The sequence below is a fragment of the Melitaea cinxia genome, chromosome 29 (genome assembly GCF_905220565.1).
Source record: "Melitaea cinxia chromosome 29, ilMelCinx1.1, whole genome shotgun sequence".
Lineage (NCBI taxonomy): Eukaryota > Metazoa > Arthropoda > Insecta > Lepidoptera > Nymphalidae > Melitaea > Melitaea cinxia.
In genome coordinates this window covers 5,651,625-5,659,414 of record NC_059422.1, presented here as the reverse complement: position 1 = coordinate 5,659,414, position 7,790 = coordinate 5,651,625, and positions in this window count along the sequence as shown.

The following is a 7,790-nucleotide window of genomic DNA, read 5'->3' as shown; positions in this document are numbered from 1 at the left end:
GAAAACAATACTTTTGGCGCGTAAAACACATTGACAGAAAAAAACTGTCCAGCGTGTTATAGCTGTCAAAGTTCTTATAGTTTTTTTTATATGTATAAAATTCTTGTGTGACAATGTTAGTTATCATACTCCTACGAAATGGCTGGACCGATTTTTATGCAATTTTGTGTGCATATCGGGTATATCTAATCGGCCATCATCTATTTCTTATACCTTTAAGTTATAATGGGGATTTAGGGGGTTAATAACATATATGGCAAGATAACGTTTGCGGCCATCAGCTAGTTTCTTTTAATAAGTTTTAATACAAGTTCTACTAGTGTATAGAAGAACTAAGTAACTTATAATATCCTTTAATTTATGAAAAAAAAATTAAAATTAATATTTTTCAACGCATATATTACGTTTAATAAAACTTTTCATAGCCCTTCAGAATCACGCGGAATGATATCATGCGTTAAGACATAAGCAGACATGCGATTATAGTCTTTAACACATTGAATTAGAGGTGTTTTTCCTATAATTCCCTTTTTACCGTACATAGAAGATTGTTAGCTTTTCCCGTATGATCGTCGGTTCCTCCATACCGCATTAATGCATCCGTGTGGTCTAATTTAAGTATAAAAGTGTGTGCCTAGGCCGCCCCTAGTGTGATCAAAGAAAGTTGTAGAGCTATGAATCTGTAGATGTGTATAGATTTAGTGCACTAAACAGGGATATTATTGAGGGAGGGCATAGCAGGAGCAATGTTGCTAAATATCTGGAGCAGCTTGACTAGGGTAGTGACTCCACCATATAGTAGACACACTTGTTATCTTGTGCAAGATTATGTTGTGTTGTTGTGTTAGGTTATGTTATGTTGTTGCCCGTGGGCGCTCTTTAGACGAAGGCGGCCCGCACAGGCAGGCCAACTGTCAGGGTGTCACGGTCGCGTGCGACCATCCCGTGGCGCCACAGCTGGGTTTATTTCCCAGCGATAAAAAATGTTATGTCATGTTATATTATATATATGCAACTATTAGTTTTATTTGAGGTACCGCTTAATAGCTTTAAAATCGTAAGCAGCCCAACTTACGAAGTACTTCATCCTTACAGAAGATCACAGTCAAATTATATTGATTTCAAGTAGCGTTTTATTGTTATAGTGAGGCAGCCTGAAGAGGACCTGAAGATGTGATGTAATAATAGTGAATTTGTTACTACGAACCCCTAGGAGTTCTGGCAAGCTTAAACATACCACAGTAAAAGAACACTACTATTTAAGAGCAGGATTATTTGTAATAATAAAATACTTACCAGACTAGAAGAGTACACCAACTTTTTTTCACCCAGAGGAAATCTCTAACGGATGCCTCCAGCCCGGGGGGCTGGAGGGTATGTCCGATTCGCACGGACTAAAACCTCTGGGATGTTCCTTCGACACGCCTAGGCGGAATCACGGGGACGCGGTTGCAGTTCCGCGATAAAAGTACACCAAACTTACAAATTATTAGATGATGACCTCAAACCTAACCAAATATTGTAATATTTATTTAGGTAGTAGACAGCAGAACACACCAATCAAAACCAATCGATCAAAATCTGTAGCAGCCCGACTAGGGCAGTACCGTAACCTTAATAGAAGATTACAGCTAAATATGCTTTCATGTGTTGTGTTTCTGTGGTGAGTATAGTAGCTATAGTAACTATGGTTCCTGGGAAGGGTCGAGGGTAGGGTCGGCAAAACGCTTGTGCTGCTTCTGGTATTGCAGGCGTGTATATGCTACGGTAACCACTTACAATCAGATGAGCTGTAAATTTGTTTGCTCACCTAGTCATGTAAAAAACTTTTTAATTTTTTAATTTAATTTTCTTGTCACTTCTGTAGCTTAAAAGCTCTATAACCGAGGTCTTCGTCCGCGCGAGTGCCGTGCGTATAATCGTTGTTTAACGCGCTCTCGCATAATGCCGCGATATGTCCTAGATGAGTCTAGGGATGTTCTGAAACTAGTGCAGGGAATGAGGTGAACTTAGCTTTACTCCTTACGGATTCATCGTATGTTCTATACGCTCGGATGGTTTTATCGATGATTAATAGAACATCACTAATGTATTAAATCATAAATAAGTTGGGAGTGTTTTTGTCTTTTAAATATTATTTTTTTATACTTTTCATCAAATAGTTTAATAAGTGCCTTATAATTTGTTATTGTACTTATGCTTATTTGGCTTTTATAAAGCTGAATAAATAAAAATGAATGTGTGGAATGTGACTTCCGAATGATGGCACTAAATCGGATATTTCTTTTTGGTTTGTATTTCTTAACCGACTTCCAAAAAAGGAGGAGGTTCTCAATTCGACTGTATTTTTTTTTTCCGACCGATTCGACAAATTTTCTTTTAATCGAAAGGTGGTGTGTGCCAATTGGTCCCATTTAAATTTATTTGAGATCTAACAACTACTTTTCGAGCTATATCTAATAATGCGTTTTTACTTGACGCTTTTTTCGTCGACCTACGTTGTATTATACCGCATAACTTTCTAGTGGATATACCGATTTTGATAATTCTTTTTTTATTGGAAAGGAGATATCCCTAGTTTGATATCATGATAAGGAAACCAGGATCTGATGATGGGATCTCAGAGAAATTGATGGAAATTCTTGAAAATCCGCAATAACTTTTTACTGGGTGTACCGATTTTGATAATTCTTTTTTTGTTGGAAAGCAGATATCCTTAGTTTAGTACCATGATAAGGAAACCAGGATCTGATAATGGGATATCAGAGAAATCGAGGGAACTTCTTGAAAATCCGCAATAACTTTTTACTGGGTGTACCGATTTTAATAATTTGTAATTTAATCGAAAGCTGATGTTTGTCATGTGGTCACATATAAATTTCATTGAGATCTGATAACTACTTTTTGAGTAATCTTTGATAACGCGCAGTTACTTGAGTATTTTTTCATCGATCTACGTTGTATTACTCGTCGATTTAATTGAAGTCGGTTTTTTTTCGTTTGCGAGCAAACACAATTATTGTATATAAAATTCTCGTGTCACAAAGTTAGTTACAATACTCCTCCTAGGAGGTTATTAACTTATATGGCAAAACAACGTTTGCCTGGTCAGCTAGTCTATATATATAAATGAATGTTTGTCTGTATGTTCTTTATAGTATCTTAAACTATGTATTTGATCATCTCATGATTTTCAGCAAAGTGTTGTACATGAGCCCACAAAGGTTTCAGAGTCGGTACGAGCAAAAAAATAATATAAATAGCGTAGCAACGCGCGCAGGTTACAGCTAGTACAGTATAAAATAAAATAACACAAACGATTTTACAATTGCCAGTAGCTAGTATTAAAAATATTAATAAACAAAATTTTATTCTCTTTTATAAAAATGTGTTGATCCAACAAAAAGTCGTGTAATCTCAAAGCTGTGATACTTTATTCAAATATTCCTATGAATGTTGTTACGTGTTTACGTCTCTTGAAACAAAGAAATGAAAGACTCAGTGGTTTTTCTTTGTGAAAAATATTCTTGTTGTAATCTATGGACGTACTAAAAATGGAAAAGAGATGTGTTAGTAGCAAAAGTTGAAAAATATAGGTGTGGAGTTATTTTTTATGAACGTTTATTATCTGTAAAAATAAAAATAATACGACGTCACATTAGAAACCTAAAACTTTCAGTGTTTCTCTACTATATTATGCATGTATTATCTATATATTAATACGTGAAGCAAAAATTTTGTATCCCTTTTAACGAAAATTACGCGGACGGGGGAGTATGCAATTTCGCACACTTATCCCTACTAATATTATAAAATGTGAATGTAAATTTGTTTGTTACGCTTTCACGCGAAAACTACTTAATCGATCATCATGAAACTTTGTACACATATTCTTGGAGGTATTAGAAGTAACATAGGATAGATACTTTTTATGAAAAAAAAAAATTCAATGTGAGCGAAACCGCGGGTAGCTAGTAGTTTATATAAAGAAGAAGTGCAGGATGCTCATATTTTTTTTTTAAATTATGCATGAAAAGTACATTATATCAATAAAAAAAAAAACATAACTCACACTACCATGTATTTGACACACACGCATAATATACTTTTTGGTTGATTGTCAAAGTCTGCAGTCAAATTTAAAAATTAAAAAAAAGGTTCTTTATTTTTAATTAAGGATGAATTTTGCCCTCTGGCCAACCACTAGTACACATAAACCTTCCTCTGGAATCCCTCTATTTAATAAAAAAAAAAAAACGCATCAAAATCCGTTGCGTAATTTTTTTAATCTAAGCATACAGACAGCGGGAAGCGACTTTGTTTTATACTATGTAATAATAAAATAAAATATATGAATATATATTAAAAAAATATGTGATTATTTAAAGTTTAATTATTTGTATGTTCAGCAATTTCCGATTTTATTTTCTCTATCTTGTCTTTACTAAATAATTTATTTCTAATCATAACTTTCATTAAAATCCGGATATTAACTTTTAAATTCTTCGATCTTTATATACATCTTATGAATTATACTTTTGACTAGCTTGCTGGCGCAGTTTGTAGTGGCCCTACTCTCTGCTCCGCGGGTTGCGGGTTCGATTCCCGCCTGAGTTTGTGTGTAATATTTCTCTGTACATTTATCAAAAAATAAAATAAAAAAAATCAGCCAGTTGTTGCGTTGAGTAAGGGGTCTATGCCCAGCAATGGGATGTTACAGGCTAAGTCGTGATCGTGATTGTAATTGATCAAATGGTGTGGCTAAGTTATGTGTGTTATTTCCTTAATGTCATCATATCGTTATAACAGTCGGCTGTTACCTATAACACAAGCATTAAGGTGCTTACCATAGGAACAGACGACCGTGTGTGTATGTTATAAGATATTTATTTATTTATTATTATTATACTTTGATATTTCTCAGATAGTACGAGTACCTGTTTTGAAGCATGTGTTCTTCCGTTTAGGGGCATAAAGAGATACACGTAGGCATACCATAGTAGAAATTATAAGTGAAAAAATTTAAAAGTAGGAAATTACATCTTATTACTTATGTAACTTTAAAATCGAAATATTCGACAAAAAATGTTTTGAAGGTAGGTAAAGAGCATAATAAATTACCAACTTAACTATAAAACTGGTGACTCGGTCACTGACTCGACACACTCGAACTACGTTAGTTCGAAAAATTAAAAAAAGCAACTGTTTTATGATATGATGATATCGAAAAAATTGAAAAGTTCGTCAATTAGAAAAAAGTTAAAAAGGGTTTATTACTGCAACCAAACTCATATTTTTATATAACTAGGTCGGCGAACAAGCGTACGGCTCACCTCATGGTAAGCGATTACTTATAGACGTCTGCAACACCAGAAGCATCGCAAGCGTGTTGCCGACCCTGTCCTCGATTCCTCCTCCCAGGAGTTCTGGTCACCATACTCACCAAATAAATGTAAGGTCGAGGTTACTACCCCAGTCGGGCTGCTTCATATTTTGAGCAGGGATTTTCCCGCTATGCCCCATCTCAGTTAGGCACAGCAGGAAAATTCCTGCTTTGGGTATTATAAAAAATAAATGTTTGTCTGTATGTCCTTTATAGAATCGTAAAGTTTGCATTTGATCATGTCATGATCTTGAGCAATGTGTTTTGTATGAGCCCACAAAAGTTTCTGAGTTGAAAAAAAAGCGTAGCAACGCGCGCAGGGTACAACTATTAAGTTAATAAAACAAAAATATATAAAATCTTTTAAAGTAGTCGTATTCAACTTAAAAAAAAACATTTCTAAAATCGCGCAATTAATCTAAAGGCCAGTACCGTACTATAATTATGTATCTATCTTTATCTATGTATCTATATACTATATCTATCTATAGACGAACGGTGAACCTAGATATGTTTACACGTATCTAGACGTGGGGTTGGACCCTATGTAATCTTTGATGTCGATGGAAATATGTCAAGAATAATGTTCTTATCCCTTAGAAAGGGAAAGAAGCTCCTCAAGTAGGCTTTTATTTTTAATTTGCAGACTTTTTTTTAAAAGTAAAGACGCATTCTGTTGCGCGTTGAAATATTTTTTTAAAGGGCTTGAGAGTTCGCGAAGGGAGGAAAATGAGGCTTTATTTATAGTGTTGATATATTGTTATTATTGTAGTTGATGACGTTTTACTTTTTTCTTTTTCTAGAATGTATATTTAAATTTTGAATTTTATTATTATATCGAAATAATATGCAGGCAAACGACAAAAAAACCGACTTCAATTACATCGACAAGTAATACAACGTAGATCGACGAAAAAATATTCAAGTTACTACGCGTTATCAAAGATTACTCAAAATTTAGTTATCAGATCTCGATGAAATTTAAATTTGACCACATGTTAAGCATCATCTTTATATTAAATTAAAAATTATCAAAATCGGTACACCCAGTAAAAAGTCATGCGGATTTTCGAGAGCTTCCCCGATTTCTCTGAGATCACATCATCAGACCCTGGTTTCCTTATCATGATACAAAATTAGGGATATCTCCTTTCCAACAAAAAAAAAGAATTATCAAAATCGGTACATCCAGTAAAAAGTTATGGGGTATAATACAACGTAGGTCGACGAAAAAAGCGTCAAGTAAAAACGCATTATTAGATATAACTCGAAAAGTAGTTGTTAGATCTGACCAACTGATACACACCACCTTTCGATTAAAAAAAAATGTCGAGATCGGTCTACCCGGTCAAAAGTTCTGATGTAACATACATTAAAAAAAAAAAAACAGTCGAATTGAGAACCTCCTCCTTTTTTGGAAGTCGCTTAAAAAAGGTAAGGTAAACCTTTATAAAAGATACGAAATAAATTAGTTAAGTGCACAAAGGAGGTTTTATATCAGTTAGAGATCTCTATTAGACAAACTTTTGTGAAATTAATTTAATCACTACATGATATATATTAGTAATGCAAATACAGTATGCCTAAGTATGTATGTGTGACGTATCATATTTAAGTACATCAACACAAAGTGCCCAATATAGAAAAAAGAAAATCTTTAAAAATATATTTATTGAATTGATTTTTATTAAAAAGAAATTAAGTAATGCTTTTAATTTGGTGCAGGGTTACATAAATGATAAAGATGTGTGGATTTAGTGGGTATTTTTTGATTAAAGCACAGTTTATTGCAAGATTTCACAAGAGTAACTGCCGAGTTACTTGCCGATTCTTCTCTGCAGAATCTACATTCCGAACCGGTGGTTATTACGCCGATATAAAAAAATAGGAGGCAATACTTCTAAAGTCTAAAAAATAAAATAATATCACCAAAGTCACTTAGAATGGAGAAAACACGAAGGATATTGTGGGTCGAGATTACAATGTTGATAGAGTTATTAAGACCTTTAAAATACTATTTTATATTCAAGTCATGTAAACCTTGAATACTACAAATATTTAAAAATAATTCTCATTAAACGAGGAACTAACCAAATTGGTCAATTATATCGCGTTTTTAATTTCATTAAAATTGATAGTTTGCTAAGGCTTTATTTTACTAAAAACTAGTCAATAAATGTTAGGTTTTTCTAATGTATATTTGACGTTCGTCTGTGTGTACCTGTCATCTGGTAACCGAGGGGTTTTGGCGATTTAGCTAATAAAACAGTTCGCGTATTTACTTGAATCTTTTATATTTATTTTTGATGTATTTTCGATGGGTTTCTAAACGAATAAACAATTAATGTATTGTAGGAAATTTTTCGTTGGTTTTAGAAGTTATTTCATGTTTTTTTTGCTGTTTAAA